Genomic DNA, 23,047 nt, shown 5'->3' with positions numbered 1-23,047 from the left:
CTTAATGCTTGTCACTAGGGCCCGAGTGCCATGATTTCAGATCTGAACCTATTATGTTGTCGCCAATATATGTGTGTTTTAGATCCTATCTTGCAAGTTGTAGTCACCTACTATGTGTTATGACCCGGCAACCCCGGAGTGACAATAGCCGGAACCACTCCCGGAGATGACCATAGTATGAGGAGTTCATGTATTCACCGCGTGTTAATGCGGTGGTCCGGTTCTTTATTAAAAGGAGAACCTCAATATCCCGTAGTTTCCATTAGTACCCCGCTGCCACGGGAGGGATGGACAATAGATGTCATGCAAGTTCTTTTCCCTAAGCACGTATGACTACATACGGAATACATGCCTACATTAGATTGACGAACGGGAGCTAGCCACATATCTCTCCGTGTTATAGTGGTTGTATGATGAATCACATCCGTCACACTCATCCATCACCGATCCACTTCCTACGAGTCTTTTACTATTGGTCCTCGCTATGTTACTTTGCCTAGGCTTGTCCCTTGCTACAAGAGGGATTGGGCCACTTTGTTGCTACTGTTGCTACTGTTGTTACTTGTTACTTTGCTGCTGCTGCTACTACTATTCCTTGCTACCCCGCTGTTACTTGTTGCAAGACTTTGTTGGCGCCGTTGCCGGGGCTAGGTAAGCGGTACTAACATCCCGTCAACCAAGGCTTTTTTCTGGCACCGTTGCTATCATACTACCTTGCTACTGATACTTTGCTTGCAGACACTAATCTTTCAGGTGTGGTTGAATTGACAACTCAACTGCTAATACTTGAGAATATTCTTCCGCTTCCCCTTGAGGCAAATCAATAAATTTGCGTTGAATACTCTACCCTCGAAAACTGATGCGATCCCATACGCTTGTGGGACATCAGGGTGCGTGGATCAGAATCATTCCTCTCAGGACTAGTGCCTGAGTCCACTTCCACACTCTGCTCCCTGCATGCATTCTGGTTGTCTTTAGAACTTGACATACTCACAAGCTGATCCTATGAATAGATATAAAAGAGTAGGAATAGATGAGCATCACAAAACATAGTCTTTCTGCAGAAAATTGAACTCAAAATCTTAGTTTTAAGTTTCTGCTAAGTAGATTTTGGTTCCATCGAGTTGAAAAAGTCACAGGCTCCAAGACCGACTATATATTAAACAAATACTTGGCCACTCTTTTTGGTTTCACCAAAAATAGAAACTCGGTCTCTCCAAGTCGTTCTCAGAAACCCTAAATATGAATCGGTGACACCAATCCATACCAACTCGGTGACTCCAAGACACACACAACGGAGATCTAAACCTAAATTTTTTGTTCAACAATTCTACTAGACTTTCTCAGTGGATAGATGTATTTCAAACCATGTCAAGAGGATGAAAAGATCCTATTGCGCAAGAATTAGATTTGGGGCGCAAGTAGGGGTCAAAACCATACCCTAACTCGGTGATGGTTCCGCGATAGCGACGACGGCGGGTGAGATTGCGGTCGAAAGCAAGGACTCCGGTGGCGAGTGTGCACAGAGATGAAGTGGCAACTTTCGTAGATATGAGTGCGACACCAAGGGTTTGTGGGGCAGACAACGTCTGAAGTTCAATTTCAAAGGTCGGGTCCATTGGATATATATCCCTTATTTTGGGTAACACTGATTCTACAAATCCGGTGCCACCGAGTTTCTTAACTCCCAGGAGGCATAGAAACTCGATGAGTCCAAGATTTAAAATTCGGTGGTATCGAGGTTCAAAAACCAGATCAACCCTAGTGCTTCAGCGGGACCAAGTTTGTGGAGTTGGTCATACTTAGTGGCACATGGGAGGTTTTGGAGGTTAGCTCTTGTCGAGACGGAACTCCAAGTGCATCGCACACACAGGGTCCGAAAAGTGTTTGCTCAAATTTGTGATGAAGCATGAATAGAATTTGAGACGAGAAAGCATAGGTAGCTAGAGAGGGTCACTTATGCATTCTTGTATATCCAATTGGCCAAAGAAAATGAAAATCCAAATAACAACAATTGGGTATCATTGAACAAGCAAAAATATGCATACCAACATGCTCACACTATAAGATGTTAAATAAAACATGGCAAACATGCGCAACCACTCCAGTATCAACCAAGAACTTTGGCGATGACGAAGTCATCTATATATGAATATATTGACTTGGGAGACAAGTAGTGTAGGATCTAAAGTATGTCTAGAGGGGGGTGATTAGACTACTTGACAAGATAAAAACTCAACATTTTCCCAATTTTTAGCGTGGGCCAGTTTTAGCAACTATGACTAGTCAAGTACACCCTACACATGCACATCCAAGAGTATTGCAGCGGAAAGTAAAACATGCAAGTGTAAATAGTGGGTAAGGTAGGGAGATCAAATGCAATGGTTGACATGGTGATTTTGGCATGGTTCCGATAGGTGGCGCTATCTTACATCCATGTTAGTGGAGAATTTAACCCACAGAGGGTAACAACTGCGAGAGTCCACGGAGGGCTCCATCGACAAGGGGTCCACGAAGAAGCGGCCTTGTCTATTCCACCACGGCTTCCGTCCACACAGGACTAGCCTCACTCACGGTAGATCTGCACGAAGTAGGCGATCTCCTTGCCCTTACAAACATCTTGGTTCAACTCCACAACACGTAGGAGGATCCCAAGCGATGCCTAACCAATCTAGGAGGCACCACCCTCCAAAAGGTAATAGATGTGGTAGAACGATGAACTCCTTGCTCTTGTGCTTCTTAAGATTGTCTCCTCAACACTCAATCTCTCTCTCTCTTAGACTTGGCATGGGTAGGAGAGATTCATATTGCGGAAAGAAACTCGGGGAGGCTAGAAATCAAGGTTCAAATGGTTGGAATGGAATCTCCTGATCTCAACACATGAGTAGGTGACTCTCTATGAGAAAGATGGATCTGACAAGTGTAAGTGTGCTCTGAGTGCTTCCTTTGCGAATGGGAGGTAGGTGGAGGGGTATATATAGGCAACCTCCAAAATCCAACCGTTACACCATAATTGACCAACTCGGTAGTTACAAAATCGGTGGTACCGACTTGCTCAAAAGGTAGCAACTTTGAATCTCGGTGGAACCTGGAACCAATATACACAGCTCAGTAGAACCGAAAAGGTGACTAACGTTCACATGGCACAACTCGGTGGCACCGATGCAGAAACTCGGAAACTCTGACTTTGTGTACCGAGCAAAAGAAGGTTGTCCACCCAAACTCGGTAGAACCAATGCAGAATCAGTTGCACCGAAAAGGTAGGGTTTGGCTGGGATCTGTCAAAGTGGAAAATTGGTATGCCGAGTGAGGAATGTTATTGGCCCCGATTTTTCATATTTGGCTTGGTACAAATATATTTTGTGGAAGAGTGGCTGAGTATTTTTGGTGGCTATCTCTATGCACTTGAGCAACCAATTCATCATAATACCTCATCCCCTTTTAATAGTATTGGCTTTCCAATGGACTCAATGTGATTTCTCACAAAGTGTAAAATGAAGAGTCTTCTTGCTTGACGCTTTAGCCAATCCTATTCCTTCCTTCATCAAAGGGGCATCTCCACACAATCCTATAGCCAAAGCATCTTTGAACTTTTCTGAAATGTACTTGAATAACCTCGTTAGTCCGATGATGCATATGTTGTGATTAATTACCAAAACCACCTTAGGGAGCAATTGTGCTTTCAATCTCCTCCTTTTTGGAAATTGATGACAACATATAGGTCAAAGCTTTGACAAAATATATAATCAATGATTAGCATCGACGATTTGAGAGGTATGTGAAAAGCAAGAGCTCCCCCTAAATTTGTGCATTATTTTAAATTGCATTTGAATGCAAATGCACAATCGATTAGGAATATGGGTTACTCTTCCATGTCACATAGAACTTGGTGGTGCGCATAAATGATATGAATGAATAGCAATGCACATAGCACGAACAAACATGTGAATGATCATGATGTAGATAGCTCAAAGGTAATAATGTGACAGCATCAAACAATCAAAACATATGATTAAACACACATATAAATAAATAATGTCATCCAAAAGACAAAATCAAGTTTTGAAAACCAAACGAGAGCAAATAAAGTCAAAAGCTCTCCCTCTCTCGACCCCCTATTGATCTATACACTTCTCCCCCTTTGGCAAGAAGTACCAAAAAGTTCAAAGGTCTAATCTAAGAATCTCTGTGGGCATAATCTCCTCCAGTAGAAGATGTTGGAGTAGACAAGAGAGCATCAATGAAGGCTTCGGCTTATGTCGCTGGAGCAGGAGCTCGAGGTGTAGACACTAGAGGTTGTGGAACAGGAGGTGAAGCTTGAGCTGATGAAGACGGTCTATCTTTTGGTACAGGCCCAATTGCTGACCTGGTCTGGGTCGAGAAATGTGTGGTAGTACGAAGAGGTGAAGAATCATCATCATCATCATCATCATCTTCATCATCTGAGCGTGGAATATGCATTGAGTCAACTTCATGTTGAAGCTGCTTAACTATGGTGGTCAACTCCGTAACCTTCACATCCACGTTATGGAACTTTGTTTCCACGATCCTCTCGAGGCTCTTCTGGTTTAGCAGAATCTCATAAATATTCTTCTCCATCCCTCGGATGGTGATGACCAAGAATGACATCTATTCATCTATGTTTTTAGCTGGGGTGGTGGAGGTGGAGCATTCTTGGCGGCCTCTATAGCTGCTGCCACTATAGCCTCTCTAGCTGTAGCTGAGCTTGGATGAGTGTTATCCATCACAACTTCATTGTCCTCAAACTTTGGCTGAAGTGGCAAATGAGGACGATCAAGCTGATATGCATGGTTGCCAATCTTTGCATTGATGAGCATCTGAATGTATGGTGCATATCCACAAGATCTCTTCTGATCTACAGAAGTTCTCCTGATAGTCTCAACAATCAAATCCATGACTTTGAAGCGAGCGTGGGTGTCTAAATGAAGCAACATATTGATGGAATAGCCTCTAATCATTTTGTCATCACCTGATTTGGGCATCAGGGTATGCCTCAAGATAGTGTTGGTAGTGGTTATTCCACCTTGCAAGAAATAAACAGACCCAAGCTTGTGAGATAGCAGGTAGTCACTGGGCACTGGCTTGTACATACTGGTCATGGAGTTGTGATTCTTCTTAGGTTCAGAATAAACATCCAAGTCCTCTGCTCGTGACTTTGGAGCACCAATGTTAATAGCCCATTCTTAAATTGTGGCTTCATATCTATGGCCATCAGTCATCCAGACAATTGTGCCATCTGCATAGAAATTAACTGTTGAATAGAATTGCATAATCATTTCATCATTCCAAGAAGTCATCTCTCTGCCAACAAACTCTTTAATGTCAACAAGATTGAAGTTCTCTCTCACACGAGGAAAGAAATCTTCATTGGATTTGATGTAATTCTAGTTGACATGTCTCATGTCACTAATTGCTGGACGTTTGTCATACAGAACTGTTTCATAGAAGCATTGTTGTTCTCTTCTATGAAACATGGGAGCAACTGCAGTCCTTCTCCTCACAGCACATGGATCAATAGCTTTCCACTTCCTCAACCATGCATCTCTTCTCTTCTTCATGTCTTTAGCTATTGGATGAGCCTCATCGTGAAGTGGCAAATGAGGCCTTAACTTCATGAGAATAGGTGCATTCTCAACATCTTCCTCTGCAGCAAAGGCTCTGGAAGCAGTGCCTTTCTCTTTAGCAGCTGTAGGTATGTCCTTTGTAGTCCTCTTTGGAGCTACATGATTCTTTGGAGCTGAAGGCTTTGGAGCAGAAGGCTTCATAGTATCTTCCATAAGCTTCTTCTTCTTCTTCATTGGAGGAGGGGCCTTAGCTGGTACTTCCTCTTCCTCTTCCTCAGCAGCAACAGTTTTTGCTGGGTCTTCATACATGGAAGTTCGTCTACCAATGACATGAATGGTTCTCTTTCTGACTCTCTTCACACCTGGCTTCTTGGGAGGTCTCTCAAGGGTAAGTGTCATCCCTTGCCTTGCATACTCTGGAGCTCTCATGTCTGAAGGTTTGGCATACTCCTTCCTGACAGTTCTCTTGATAGCAGGCTTCTGATTCTACTTGTGGGGAGAAGACTCAATAGGAACAAAATCTAAATCTTCTTCATTAGAATTCAGCTTCCTCCTGGTCCTTGTGGCAGCCTTGGGCAAGCTATGGGAGCTGGGGGTGCCTGGCTCAGAAGGGGTCCTCTCGGGACTAGTGCCTGAATCATACTCAACATGGGGCTCACTCAAATTGTTCTGATTGTCATTGTAACCTGACATCTTGCAAACCAAGCAGACAAGCTAACACACAGACTCGCTGACCGTGTTAAAAGATATAGAAGAGCTTGAAAAGATAAGCATAACAAAATAGCAGAATTTTTCAAAATTTGAACTTAGAAACTTTGGGTATGATCTATTGCGAAATGTATTTTAGTAACACCGGGTTGAAATTTGGTTTTTTAATAATATAGATCTGAAAATATAAGAGCAAACTAAATATAAACACGAGTAACAAAGTAGAGATTGCAAATGAATGATGTGAAGTAGACCCGGGGGCATAGGTTTCACTAGTGGCTCCTCCCAAGAAAATAGCAAATGGTGGGTAGACAAATTACTGTTTGGCAATTGATAGAACAACAAATAATTATGATGATATTCAAGACAACGATCATGTATATAGGCATCACATCTAACACAAGTAGACCGACTTTTGCATGCATCTACTTCTATTACTCCACACATCGACCGTTATCCAGCATGCATGTAGTGTATTGAGTTCATGGAGAAACGGAGTGATGCCTTAAGAATGATGACATGGTCTGGACAAGATCTATTCATGTAGGAATAGACCCCATCGTTTTATCCTTGATAACAATGATACATGCGTGTCATGTCTCTTTCTACCACTGAGATTGAGCACTGCAAGATCGAGCCCATCACAAAACACCTCTTCCCATTCCAAGATAAAAGATCAAGTTGACCAAACAAAAACCAAATATCAAAGAAGAAATATGAGGCTATAATAATCAAGCATGAATATGATTTCATAGATTTGATCATACACTTAAAATTCATCGGATCCCAAAAAACACGCCGCAAAAGAATGAGTTACATCATATGGATCTCCAAGAGACCATTGTATTGAGAAACAAAACGAGAGAGAAAGCGATCTAGATACTGCCTACGGACCCGTAGGTCTGATATGAACTACTCATACATCATCGAAGGAGCACCAATGAGGATGATGAACCCCTCTGTGATCATGTTCCTCTCCGGAACAGGCTCTAGATTGGACTTCGTGCCTTCTGGAACTTGTGGTGGCTGAAATGGTTTTTTCCTTGACTCCCCCAGGGTTTTCTAAATATTGGGGTATTTATAGAGCTGAGAGGCAGTGGAGGACGCTCCCGAGGCCCCCACTAGACACCAGGCTGCGCCAAGGGCCCTGGGCATGCCCTGGTGCCTAGTGGGCTGCATGGGCCTCGTCTAGTGCTCATCCTTGGCTCCCAAGTTTCCTTGTGGTCCAAAAAAATATCTTTGTAAAATTTCAAGGCATTTGGACTTCATCTGATATTGATTTTCTGTGGAGGAAAAATAGCAAAAAACAGTAACTGGCACTAGGCACTATGTCAATAGGTTAGTCCCAAAAAATGATATAAAGTTGCTATAAAATGATCATAAAACATCCAAGAATGATAATATAATAGCATGGAACAATGAAAAGTTATAGATACGTTGGAGACGTATCAACATCCCCAAGCTTAATTACTACTCGCCTCGAGTAGGTAAATGATAAAAACAGAATTTTTGATGTGGAATGTTGCCTAACATGTTCATCATATTGTTTCCATTTTTTTAGCATGGACATATGGACTTGTAGATTATTCAAAGCAATAGCCTATAATTTGACATGAAAATTTCAACACTCAAGCATATCAGCAAGCAACCAAGTCTTTCAAAATATCAATGCTATAGAATGTTATCCCTACCGCATCATGCTCCATCATTGACCCATTCATGCAACACACCCAAATACTAACTACATCCAATGCTCAAGTATGATAATGGTGTTCCTTACTTGGTGCTTTATAAGAGAAGATGGCGACTCAAATTCAAAATAAAAATTGCATAAAGTAAATAGATAGGCCCTTCACACAGGGAAGCAGGGATTTGTAGAGGTGCAAGAGCTCAAAATGAAATATTTAGAGATAAAATATTTTGGGTGGTATTATTTTCCTGTCAATGAAATTGACTAAGAGTTTCCAATATCCTCCATTCTAAACAAATTATAGGCAGTTCCCAAACTAAAAATAAAGTTTATTTCTTCTTCCATGATTCTTTCACATTCCACGGCTAGCCGTATCCATGGGTACCGTCCATACCAACACTTCTCAAGGGATTTATTATTTGACAACATAATTTTTTTTTTGCATTTTTGGACCGAGCATACGTATTACCGTCATACTCTCGTGCAATGACAAGTGAATAAACACTCATCTTGAGAATAACCTATTTAACATGTAAGATACCGGCCACCCCTCACCGCTTCAAGAGTAGTACGGGCAAACAAAACAGAAATTTATTTTTAACATTAGAGTTGTCACTTGCAAATTTACTCGTAACGACGTTGAAATACCGCATTTAGGTAGGTATGGTGGACTCATTTGGCACCACTTTGGGTTTATAATTTGGACGCACAAGTAGTATTCCCGCTTAGTACCAGTGAAGGCTATCAAATAGATTGAGAAGCGCCCGACCAAGGAACGAAAATCATCATAAGTGGACATTAAACTTAACTAACACCGAATAATGCAACACAAGTAGGATGTAATTTCATAGCATAATTATTGACTTCATGTGCATGCATAGGGAATCACAAACTTTAACAACAATATTCTTACTAAAGCATAATTACTCATAAACATAACTCGCATATCACTATCTTCATATCGCAAAACTATTGCAAAGAATCAAGTTGAACATCCAATGATCTTATGGAAGTTTTTATTGTATCCTTTCTAGATATTTATCGCTTTGGGACTAATTTAATTTAAAGAAAACTGAAATTGCAAATAACAAGCTCTCAAACAAATATAAGTGAGGAACGAGAGCACAAGTTTCTTTAAAGTTTTCAACTCTCAAAATAATATAACTAAAGCCAGAGAGGATTTTTCAAAATTTCTGCTACTCTCAAAATAATCTAAGTGAAGCATGAGGGAAATTTTCTTCAAAATAACATCACCGCCGTGCTCAAAAACATATAAGTAAAGCACTTGAGCAATTTCATCGCTCAAAAAAAAATTAAGTGAAGCATAAAGAGTGATTCTAACAAATCATAGCATAATTTGGCTTTCTCAAATGGGTCCGTCGAGCAAGGTTTCTATGAAAAACTAACCAGCAAATAAAGAAAAGACACAAATGATACAAGACACTCCAAGCAAAACTCATGATATGTGACGAATAAAAATATAGCTCCAAGTAAAATTACCGATGGTTGTTTAGAAGAAAAAGGGGATGCCTTTCGGGGAATCCCCAAGCTTAGTTGCTTGGTACTCCTTGGATATTACCTTGGGGTACCATGGGGCATCCCCAAGCTTAGGTTTTTATCACTCCTTATTCCTTCATCCATCGTGATCTCACTCAAAACTTGAAACTTCAATCACACAAAACTCAATAAAAATTTCGTGAGATCCGTTAGTATAAGAAAACCAAACTTTACTTTATGTACTATTGGAAACCTATTACAATTTTTTTTTGCATTATACCTACTATATTCTAACTTTACCATGGCTTATACCCCCCAATGCACAACATAGAATCATCAAAACAAGCACGTAACGCAAAGAAACAGAATTTATAAAAAACAAAACAGTTTGGAAATCCTCGAATTTTACTCATACTTGTGTAACTCCAAAAATTCTAAAACATTATCACAACGTAGGGAATTTTTATATAATTGTTTTGTAAAAAATACCGGCCCTTTTGACGTTTCTAAAAATTTTAGAATTTTTTCTACTAGATGCAAAAGTTTCTGTTTTTAACAGGATTAAGCAACTAATACCCCACATGATCCCAAAGGCTTTACTTGCCACAAACACTAAATAAAACACAAAAGCACAATTATAACAATAGTATAATTGTGCAAACACTCAAAACAGAAAGAAAATGTGAAAAATAATTTTTATTCATTGGGTTGTCGCCCAACAAGCTCTTTCTTTATAGCCATTAAGATATGCTTGTGATTTTATTGATGCTCACATGAAATATAGTAGTTGAAACATAAAGAGAGAACCATGTAGCATAAGACAAACACATTTAAGTCTAACATACTTCCTACGCATAGGAATTTCGTAAGAAAACAAATTATCAAGAAACAAAATATCTAACATATGCATGGAATAAGAAAGAAACAATAGTAATCTCAACGTGAAGAGAGATAATTTAGTAACATGAATATTTCTATATTCATATTTCCCTCTCTCATAATAATTACATGTAGGCTCATATTCAAATTCAACAATATAACTATCACGTAAAATATTCTCTTCATTATCCACATGCATAAAAATCTTATAATCTTCCAAGGTAGTGGGATTAACATTAACTAAATTCATGAGCACTCCAAACCCACTTTTATCGAAAAATCACGAGATAGATAATTCTCCAAAATAGTGGGATCATTATTACCTAAATTTGACACTATTCCAAACCTACTTTCAATACTATTGCAAAAATTATTATAAATATCATATTCATCACGAGGATTAAATTTTTTCCAAGATAATAAGAAGAATCACCCCAATCACGATCATTACAATGAGTAGTGGACATGACAAAATTGCCATCCCCAAGCTTGTAGTTTTGCATATTATTAGCACAATTTACATAACAGAATTTATAATAACATCATTGCAATCATGCTTTTCATTCAAGGAGATATCATGAATCACTTTATAAATTTCTTCTTTTAACACTTCATCATAATATTTAGATTCACGATTTTCAAGCAAAACTTCACAAAAATAATCAAGAGCACTCGAGTCACTAGCAACTGATTCAACATAATTAGATCTTTTGAAAAGATTAGCAAAAGGGCAAACGGAAAGAAGGCGAATAAAAAGGAATTTTTTTGTGAAGTGGGGGAGAGGAAAATGAGAGGCAAATGGCAAATAATGTAATTGCAAGGAGATGAGAGTTGTGTGTAGGAACCTCATAGATCATAATGAAATTTCCCCCGGCAACGGCGCGAGACATCTTGACTTCCCACTGATTCGCGTTGGTTTCCCTCCATGCATAAATGTTGATGTAGCATATCCACGACAAGTATTTCGCTTAGTTATGAAATCAAGGTATCAATCCAGTAGATCCCCAAGACTATGTAAGCGGCACGTGCACACAAATAGCAATCCTCGCAACCCAACGCCTCGAGGGGTTGTCAATCCCTTGTGGGTAAAGTAAGGATAGATTGATAGATGCAAATAAGAGTGATAGAAAATAAAGCACAACAAGGTATTTTTTGATAATATAGATCTGAAAATAAAAGAGCAAATAAAATAGAAACGTGAATAACAAAGTAGAGATTGTAAATAGATGATGTGAAGTAGACTCGGGAGCCGTAGGTTTTACTAGTGGCTTCTCACGAGAAAATAGAAAAGGTAGGTAGAAAAATTATTGTTGGGAAATTGATATAATAGAGAATAATTAAAATGATATTCAATACAATGGTCATGTATATAAGCATCACATCCAAGACAAGTAGACCCACTTCTGCGTGCATCTACTTCTATTACTCCACACATCGACTGCTATCGAGCATGCATCTAGTGTATTGAGTTCATCGAGAAACGAAGTAATGCCTTAAGAACGATGACATGATGTATACAATATCTATTTATGTAGGAATAGACCCCATAATTTTATCCTCGATAAGAACGTACATGCATGTCATATCTGTTCACTGAGATTCAGCACCGCAGGACCGAACCCATCACAAAGCACCTATTCCCATTCCAAGATAAAAGATCAAGTTGGCCAGGCAAAAACAAAATATTGGAGAATAAAGACGAGGTTATAATAATCAAGCATGAATATGATTCCATAGATCTAATCATAAACTCACAATTCATCGGATCCCAACAAAACACCACAAAAGAATGAGTTACATCATATGTATCTCCAAGAGACCATTGTATTGAAAACAAAACAAGAGAGAAAGCCATCTAGCTACTTCCTACGGACCCATAGGTCTGATATGAACTACTCACGCATGATCGGAGGAGCGCCAACGAGGATGATGAACCCCTCTGTGATCGTGTTCCTCTCCGGAATGGGCTCTAGATTGGATTTCGTGTCTTCTGGAACTTGCAGTGGCTGAAATGATTTTTCGTCAACTCCCCTAGGGTTTTCTCAATATTGGGGTATTTATAGAGCTCATAGGAGGTAGAGGAGGCGCTCGAGGCCCCCACTAGACACCAGGCCGTGTCAGGGGCACTGGGCGCGCCCTGGTGCCTAGTGGGTTGCCTGGGCCTCGTCTGGTGCTCATCCTTGGCTCCCAAGTTTCCTTCTAGTCCAAAAAAAATCTTCGTAAAGATTCGTGGCATTTGGACTTCATTTGATATCGATTTTCTGTGAAGGAAAAAAATAGCAAGAAAATAGCAACTAGCACTAGGCACTATGTCGATAGGTTAGTCCCAAAAAACTGATATAAATTTGCTATAAAATGATCATAAAACATCTAAGAATGATAAAATAATAGCATGGAACAATCAAAAGTTATAGATATGTTGGAGACGTATCAGTCATTACCAGGGTTGAGCAAACCCTTCATGCACGGCGCTTCAACGTCGCGAATCAAGATAGGCATGTCAGCGCCGAGAGGCTATAGCTCACCGCACAACATGATCGATGGTGCACCGCAGAGCAAGCTAAGCGTGTCTGCATCGATAGGTTGCGGCTCGCCGCACAACAAGACTGTTAGAGCGCCGCAGAGCAAGAGGCATGGCGTGTCGCACATCAACAACGGATCCATCAACGCTTGTGTGTTGTCGACAGTGCGTCATAGCTGAGTACACGTCCCGTTAGTACACCCATTCCTATGTAGGAGTGCGTAGAGGCCGCCTGAGACGTACTTTCACCACAGGTCGGCCACGTCATACTTGGACCTGACCTCCGCCGTGCCATACTTGCATTGGACGCTCGTTGTGCCATCCGCATGTGTCGTGTCGTTCTCCATGTCCGCGTCCTCTCGATGCCAACGTGTTGGTCGCTAGGCTCGACCGCCTCCTTGGCCCACGTGTCCACCTGGGCGCTGATGAAGAGATGATGTATATACTTCTCGCACCTCATTGGTTACCCCAAGTTGAAGATTGCGATGTAGCCAGCAGCATGTTTTCCCTCACACAGAAACTGTAAGGTTTATGGAACCAGTAGGACTCCTAGGATCAACAAGTAGGTGCCTTCCATCCTGGCGCTAGCACAAGACATGGACCTGCACACACAACAAATAACTTTGCTCCCAACGAGTACATAGAGGTTGTCGATCTCTCTGGCCTTGTAGTTTGCAAAGGATCAAAACACAAGCGGGAAAAGTAATAGTGATTGCAACAAAAAAGTAAATGAAAACGGTAAATGATGGAGGTGTAAACAATGATGGTGATATGGGTCGGAGTCACATGATGTTCACTAGTGATATATTTCTCCCAAAAGACGATAAACAACTATGCTTGGGTAAACAAATTACAATTGTGCAATTGACAGAATTATGAACGCACCGCAATGCTAATTATGCTACTTGATAGTTAAATGTTCAATAGTAATGGGCAGTACGCCAAGACAAGTAGACCGTTTATTCATCAGCATCTACTTACTAATCATCCACCTTGAGATATCTATACAGAACATCTCGTTGGTATTAAGTTGCGAGCCCCACCCAAAGTGTAAACTCAAAGCAACGGACAACTGCATTATCGAACTATGCGTAAGGTAAACAATCCTTGCAACCGTGGTCACAAGCACCGTTGTTTTCTCCCTGGTGGCAATAACACATCCCCTAGTCTCATGTTTATGTCACTCAAGCTAGACATCGAGGGGCATGGACCCACAATCATGCATAACGCTCCCTCTTGGAGTTACAATCTACTACTCGGCCAAAGCAATAAATAGCTATGGAGAACATGCATGAATCACTAAGGAACATAATATAAAAGGATAATCAAATATATAACTCATAACAATCTGAACATAATCTCATAATCCATCGGATCCCAACAAACCGAGCATAGCAATAGCAAGAGAATTACATAGATGCCTTGATCATGTAGGGCAGCTCACAAGGGCTAATCATGGAAGCACAAGATTGGAGAGAAGACATCACATAGCTACTCTTCATGGACTCATGTTCCAAGGAGGACTACTCATGGCACGTCCGGGAAGTGTCCATGGAGGTGGAGAAGCTCTCGGAGGTCAATCCTCCCCCGGGCAGGGTGCCGGGAAGAGGTCTCCTGATGATCCCGATCTCGGAAGCGCTCCGGCGGCGGAACGAAGGAGAAATTCACGACTCCGGATGTGATGGAAGGGTTTTCTCTCGCAGGACTAAATATAGGCAAAAGGAGGGCACCGGAAGAGGTGGGACCCACCCAGACGGCCTCTTGGCGTGACCTATGGGTGGGCCGCGCCCACAGGTCGCCTCGGCAGCCCATGCCCCCCTCTGGCCCATCTTCGGTGATCTGGAAGCTTCGAGTGCACTGATTTTTATATATTTTCCTCAGGATTTTTCGGGCTTTGGAAAATTGGGTAAAAGCCCCTGGAAAAAAGACATCAACAAACATGAACTGGCACTGGGTGCACTGGGTTAGTAGGTTAGTCCAAATATGTGTAAAATGATATAGAAGTGTAGCAAAACATATAACAATGTCACCCAAAAGATAATGGAACATGCAGAAATTATAGATACGTTTTGGACGTATCAACATCCCCAAGCTTAATTTCTGCTCGTCCTCGAGTAGATAAATGATAACACAATAATTTTTTGTGGTGATATGCTAACACACATATAAGAACTTCAAAGTAAAGCAAGTGAGATATGCAATTCAAGTCAAGACAATAACAAGCAAGAGTCTATATCTAGTATTGAAATTAGCAAAGTAAAAACATAAAGGTGCAAGAGCTCTCGGTGCGCGTGACTCGAATGTCTCCAAATGGTGTTTGCGTGCAAGAAGTGGGAGATGGGTTGAGAGTATAAAATATATATTTTTAATTGAGAACTCAATCTACTAAAATTTCACACTTGGTCTCCTTCGGAATCTTATTTTGACTCATCCCGAGAGCACTAGTCAGGCACAAGTCAAAATGATCCTGTCCCTTTCGACTTTGAGCACTCATGCAATGGATGAGCGTAAGCAAGATATGTTTGCACTTAGGATGGAAAATAGAATAATGATGGGGAAGGAAGACAAAAAAGTGTGAAAGGCTCACATCAATGAGGACAACCATAGGCGAGAGAAAGAAAAATGATAGATATGATGTGAGGAGTAGGGATTGCCATGTAACGGATGCACATATGAGCTAAGATAAGCTCTCTAATGGAACTAGTGGGGGTGCATCCAACTTGTTTTGTCATGAATACCTAGAGCTCATTTGAGGAGGCTCATCATTGGAATATGCAAACCAAGTTCTATAGTGTAAGGGTCCCCACATAGTTATGCATGAATGATAATCTCTATGTAGTACAAATATAGCAATGGAGTACAAGTGTGGATATTTCAAAAGGAATAGTAGTGTTGCCCCTTCTCTCTTTTTATTTCTCTTTTTTATTTTTGTTTATTTTTTGTGGCCTCTTTGGCTCTTTCTATTTATCTCTCATTTGTCCTATTTGGAATCTTTTGTTTTGTCCTCTTTGGGATCTTTTCCTCACTTAAGGGCAACACTCTATGTTTTACATGAATAAAAAGAAGATCATCACACTTTATAAGAAGAAATCAACATAAAGACAAGTGAAAACTATCATGATGTATGCAAATGTATGCCTCTGCCAGTGTAGCAGGATATGCAATGATACTAGCGTGTCATGTAGCAATAATTTGGGCAAGGCTCAACTATCATGCGGCTCTATGATCAAGCAAAAGCATGTATGACATGACGATCAAGTCATGAGATGGTGGACGTTGCATGGCAATGTATCTCGGAAAGGCTATGGAAATGCCTTAATAGGTAGGTATGGTGGCTGTTTTGAGGAAAGATAGAATGAGGCTTATGTATGACAGCGCGTATCATGTCATGGGTTTGGATGCACCGACGGAGTTTGCACGAACTCTCTATGTGAGAAAGGGCAATGCACGGTACCGAAGAGGCTAGCAAAATATGGATGATGGAAGTGCCAACAATCGAATACTCACATTAGTCCGAAGAACTCATACACTTATTATCGGTATCTCTCTATCTAGTTGGGAAATTCACAAAGAGACAAGTACCCCGAGGAGGAGTGTTTGGGGGTTTGGTTATCCTTGTGCATCCTAGACTCATGGTAACGTGAGGGTACTCTATATATTCCAACCCCTCCAGAGGTTAGCGATCAATTTAGTAGCTAGAGTTTTCAACTAATTTTTAGTTTTTGAATAACACACGGATTTCCCAAAATACGACACCTGTCACTAATAGGCTCAAGCTCCTGGCACCAATAGTCCAAACATTACTCAAATCAATACCTCAAAACTATTTCAATTTACTACTATACTTAAATAACAACCTCAATTACCTACTCATGCAAGACACACAACTCAGTGCAACGAGCCAACTCTCTAAACAAGATAAGCATGAAAACTCAAGAGAGTTCCAAAAGCAACCTAAATAAAAGCTCTTAAAAATATAAGCATGAAAAATAAGAGCTAAGCATGATAGTAGCTAAGTAAAGATAACGAACACATAAAAAGATAACATGAAAACCTATGTTGTGTTCTAGAGTCGAATGGAACGTGTTTCTCTCCCAAACAAGGTAGGCTAGGTTCTGACTTGTTATGAACAACAAGCAAAACTAAAACAAACTAAAAAGTAAATAGCGGGACGCTCCAAGCAGAGCACATAACATATGAAGTGATAAAAATATAGCATGGAGATGGACGAACTGATGATTGTTGATAGAGAAGGGGACGCACGGGGGAATCCCCAAGCTTAGACACTTGAGTCTCCTTGAATATTTCTTGGGGTGCATGGGGGCATCCCCAAACTTGAGCGCTTGACACTCCTGTATCTTCTTTCATCATCTCACATCGCATACTTGAAAACTCCCTTCATACAAAACTCATCATAAGCTGATTAGAGTGGTTAGTACCCATGATAAAATAATTCAATACCTACTGGAAATAATGATTTTCATGAAAAGCTATTGTTTCTCATGATTTCCAAAAGGTTTTTGCAAAGGAAAAGCAAGCTTAAGATTTGCAAAACGTGGCAGAATCTGTGAAAAACAGAACAACATGTAGTAAATAATTTATTTGAGGCACTTGTGCAAATCAAATCAAAAAACTCAGAACAGATGCCAGAAAGGCAATTATATATAGCATGCTGTCAAAAAGAATTCAGATCAAATAATGATTTGGTGATTTTTGGCGAATTTTTTCGTCATGCACACAGAATCTGTTTTCGGACAACATGTCACAACTTTTGAAGTTTCTTGCAATCGGAGGATATAACTTGGCACAAAGCTTGAAAATAAAGATACAATGATGTTGCTACAGTAGTAACAAGCATCAATACCACTAAAGCAGAAATTAAAAACAAATTGGGTTGCCTCCCAACGAGCGCTTTCTTTTATGCCTTTGATCTAGGCATGATGCAAAAAGATCAAGTGTTATCAACTCCATAAGAATAACTTGCCCGAGTAACGGACTGATAAGGTAACTTAATTTTATTTTGAGGGAATTATTCCATTCCCTTTTTAAGAGGAAATTGGAACCTAATGGTCCCTTCTTTCATGTCAATGATAAGACCAACGGTGCGGAGAAAAGGACGTCCCAAAATAATTGTACATGAAGGATCACATTCAATGTCCATAATAAGAAAAATCAATGGGCACATAATTATCATTGACAACAATAAGAATATCATAAATTCTCCCTAAAAGTTTCTTTATGGAAGAATCAACAATACGAACACCAAAAGAACATAAGGTTCCCAATCAAGCATATCATACATTCTTTTGGGCATAACGGAGGCACTAGCTCCAACATCACACAAAGCAAAGCAAGAGATATTATTCAGTTTAATTTTGATCATGGGATCCCAACCATCTTCTAGTTTCCTAGGAATAGAAGTCTATAGCTTGAGCTTCTCCTCCCTAGCTTTGATAAGATCATTGGTAATATGCTCGGTGAAGGCAATATTAAGTGTAATAGTGTGGGGGTCTTTAGCCATTATTTGGAAAAAAGGTGATCAATTCGGAGAGACTACAATTGTCAAAATCAATATCATTGCTATTAAGTAGAATTGTAGTGTCATCCTCTATTGTTTGATTTGCTCTCTATTATAAGAGTTTGGATGTCCTCCCAAGTTTGGGGACGTTTAGGAGCAATTTCAAACCAAAGATCATGTGGCTTCCCAGGGCAACCATGCCAAGGGAATAATTCTCCATAATGACTAGTACAGTCACAAGGTTTACTTGTAAAAAGACCCTCAGTGGTAACTGGAGCAATAGAAGAGAAGGTATAATCATTGTTGTTGTGACTAGTGAAGTCACACAACTTGGTGTTCTCAGTGGAACCTATAGCAGCAGCAACAAGTAAGAACAAAGCAACTAATTTTTTTGTGGTTTTTGGTATAAGACTCTAAGAACAAACTAGAAAGCAAACTAACAAGACTAAAAAGCAAAGGTAAAAGATTGCGTGCAACTCCCCTATCTTGAAGACTGGAGTCCCCGGCAACGGCGCCAGAGAACTTTGCTTGATGACGAGATGATGTATATACTTATCGCACCTCGTTCGTTACCCCAAGTGGAAGGTTGAGATGTAGTCCGCAGCAAGTTTTCCCTCATACAGAAACTATAAGGTTTATCGAACCAGCAGGACTCCTAGGATCAACAAGTAGGTGTCTCCCACCCTAGCGCTAGCAGAAGACATGGACCTTCACACAAAACAAATAGATTTGCTCCCAATGAGTACAGAGAGGTTGTCAATCTCTCCGGCCTTGTAGTTTGCAAAGGATCAAAACACAAGCGGGAAAAGTAATAGTGATTGCAACAAAAAAGTAAATGAAAACGGTAAATGATGGAGGTGTAAACAATGATGGTGATATGGACCGGAGTCACATGATGTTCACTAGTGATGTCTCTCTCCCAAAAGACGATAAACAACTATGCTTGGGTAAACAAATTACAGTTGGGCAATTGACAGAATTATGAACGCACAGCAATGCTAATTATGCTACTTGACAGTTAGAGGTTCAATAGTAATGGGCAGTACGCCAAGACAAGTAGACTGTTTATTCATCAGCATCTACTTACTAATCATCCACCTTGAGATATCTATCCAGAACATCTCGTTGGTATTAAGTTGCGAGCCCCACCCAAAGTGTAAACTCAAAGCAACGGACAACTGCATTATCGAACTATGCGTAAGGTAAACAATCCTTGCAACCGTGGTCACAAGCACCGTTGTTTTCTCCCTGGTGGTAACAACACATCCCCTAGTCTCATGTTTCTGTCACTCAAGCTAGACATCGAGGGGCATGAACCCACAATCATGCATAACGCTCCCTTTTGGAGTTACAATCTACTACTCGGCCAAAGCAATAAATAGCTACGGAGAACATGCATGAATCACTAAGGAACATAATATAAAAGGATAATCAAATATATAACTCATAACAATCTGAACATAATCTCATAATCCATCGGATCCCAACAAACCGAGCATAGCAATAGTAAGAGAATTACATAGATGCCTTGATCATGTAGGGCAGCTCACAAGGGCTAATCATGGAAGCACAAGATTGGAGAGAAGACATCACATAGCTACTGGTCATGGACTCATGGTCCAAGGAGGACTACTCACCGCACGTCCGGGAAGCGTCCATGGTGGTGGAGAAGCTCCCGGAGGTCAATCCTCCCTCTGGCAGGGTGCCGGGAAGAGGTCTCCTGACGCTCCCGATCTCGGACGCGCTGCAGCAGCGGAACGAAGGAGAAATTCATGATTTTGGATGTGATGGAAGGGTTTTCTCTCAGAGGAGTAAATATAGGCGAAATGAGGGCACCGGAGGAGGTGGGACCCACCCAGGCGTCCTCTTGGTGCGGCCTAGGGGTGGGTCGCACCCACAGGTCGCCTGGGCGGCCCCTGGCCCCCCTCTGGCCCATCTTTGGTGATCTGGAAGCTTCTGGTGCGCTGATTTTTATATATTTTTCTCGGGATTTTTCGGGCTTCGGAAAATTGGCTAAAATCCCCTGCTAAAAATACATCAGCAGACAGGAACTGACACTGGGTGCACTGAGTTAGTATGTTAGTACAAATATGTGTGAATTTATATAAAAGTGTAGCAAAACATATAACAATGTCACCCAAAAGATCATGGAACAAGCAGAAATTATAGATACGTTTTGGACGTATCAGGCATAGTAGAGGAACACGGTCTTCGCATCCTCGAGCTAGTGATCTCTGATGAAATAGCCAACTTGGAGCTCAAGATCGTGCTCCAGATGTACCACGAGCGTGTCAACCGCTTGAACGAACGCATGCATGAGTTCGGGGAGAGCCAAGACCTACCATAGGCAAGGGTTGCTGGTCATGGACGCGTTTTATTTTGTTGAGTCATTTTGACGTGGATCGCTATGTATTCACAACAATATATTACTCTATTTATTGCTCTGTTTCAATGTGTGTACTCTGTTTTGCGTTCTTATATGTTTTGTTTTAATGTGCGTATATATGATACCATTATGTATATGTGGATGATAACAACTAGATACAAATTAGTATATGAAAATAGATAAAAAAAGGAATTCATAATATATATTAATTGTTCATTAGTTCATCACAGAATATATATAATATCATCATTTATATGTGATGGTACTTAACTACTATGTAGAGTGCATAAAATTGAAAACGAACAATACTAAAACTAATAATCCCTCCTCGGGGGCAGTATTCCGGTAGCCCCTCGTGAGCAGCTCCCTCGTGTGCGGTGTCTTCTCAGTGCAGAGGCAGTAATCTGCCTCCTTAGGCCCGTATTGCTTGACGTACCGATCCGCCTCTTGCTGGCGAACGAGCGCGAATGATCTTGCCATTTGGTTGGGCGCCCATAGGAGCACCTTGCCGGTGGCGCGCTGGAGCTTATCGGCCCACCTCCACGCATCGATGAGGCGCTTAGCGGCTTTGACCTTCCTCACGTAGTGCCCGTCTGCGTACACCTCCTCCGCACGACGACGCGCCCGCCCCCAAAGCTCCATCATGTCTACTACACAACTTTATTCCTGTAGACTATGTTGGGCCTCCAAGCACACAGTTTTGTAGGACAGTAGCAATTTTCCCTCAAGTGGATGACCTAAGGTATATCAATCCATGGAAGGCGTAGGAGAAGATGGTCTATCTCAAACAACCGTGCAACCAAATAATAAAAAGTCTCTTGTGTCCCCAACACACCAAATACAATGGTAAATTGTATAGGTGCACTAGTTCGGCAAAGATATGGTAATACAAGTGTAGTAATGATAGTAGATATTAATTTCTGTAATAGGAACAATAAAAAAAGCAAGGTAGCAAGTAACAAAAGTGAGCATAAATGGTATTGCAATTCTTGAAAATGAGGCCTAGGGTCTATACTTTTGCTAGTGCAATCTCCCAACAATGCTAATATAATTGCATCACATAAAAATCCCTCAACGTGCGATGAAGAATCACTCCAAAGTTCCTATCTAGCGGAGAAAATAAGAAGAAATTGTTTGTAGGGTACGAAACCACCTCAAATTTATTCTTTCTAATCAATCTTGCCAAGAGTTCATACTAAGATAACAAGTTATCCTTTCCGATCGATCTATCCAAGAGTTCATACTAAAATAACACCATTGATACATATCAATCAACCCTAATCTCACCTAGATACTCCAATGTCACCTCAAGTATCCGTGGGCTAATTATAAGACATGCATCAAACAATTTCAGATTCTTCATATTCAGTCCAACACAAACAACTTCAAGGAGCACCCCAAGATTTCTATCAGAGAACATAGTATGAAAACGTGCATCAACCCCTATACATAGATTACCCCAATGTCACCTCAGGAATCCGTGAGTTGAGTGACACAACCTATATCAAGTGAATCACTTGAATACCCCAATGTCAGTACGGGTATCCACATGCAAGACGTACATCATGTGCTCTTAAACCTAAATATTCAATCCAACATAACGAGATCTTAAAGTTAAAGACCCAATTCATCACAACAATAGCATGGGACAAACACCATATGATCCAACTATATTAACAAGGCCTGTGATATATCAAGATCATGACATCTCAAGAACACGAGAGGGAGAGATTAAACACATAGCTACTCGTACAAATCCTCAACCCCGAGGGTGGACTAATCCCTCCTTGTCATGGCCTCCGTCGAGATGATGAAGATAGCCACCGGAGATGATCTCCCCCTCTGATAGGGTGCCGGAATGGTCTCTTGATTGGTTTTTCGTGGCTACAGAGGCTTGCAGCGACGAAACTTCTCATCTAGGGTTAATTCTGGAGGTTTCTCTATTTATAGGATTTTTGGGCGTTGGAATCACGCCAAGACGGGCCACGAGGTGCCCCTAGATACCATGCCGCACCAGGGGGGTTGGCGCGCCCTGGTGTCTAGTGGGCACCAAGCCCCCTCTGGTAGTTCTTTGCTCCATCATTTCTCGCTTCTTTCAAAAAAATCGTCAAAAGTTTCGTCCAATTCCGAGAACTTCTATTTCTTCACAAAAAACAACACCACGGTACTTCTTCTGAAAACAGCGAGTTTCCGGGTTAGTTCTAAATAAATCATATAAAGTGCAGCAAAACCATATAAAATTATTGTAAACATAGGCGAACAT

The sequence above is a fragment of the Hordeum vulgare genome, chromosome 7H (genome assembly GCF_904849725.1).
Source record: "Hordeum vulgare subsp. vulgare chromosome 7H, MorexV3_pseudomolecules_assembly, whole genome shotgun sequence".
Lineage (NCBI taxonomy): Eukaryota > Viridiplantae > Streptophyta > Magnoliopsida > Poales > Poaceae > Hordeum > Hordeum vulgare.
Note: the sequence above shows the minus strand (reverse complement) of the source record.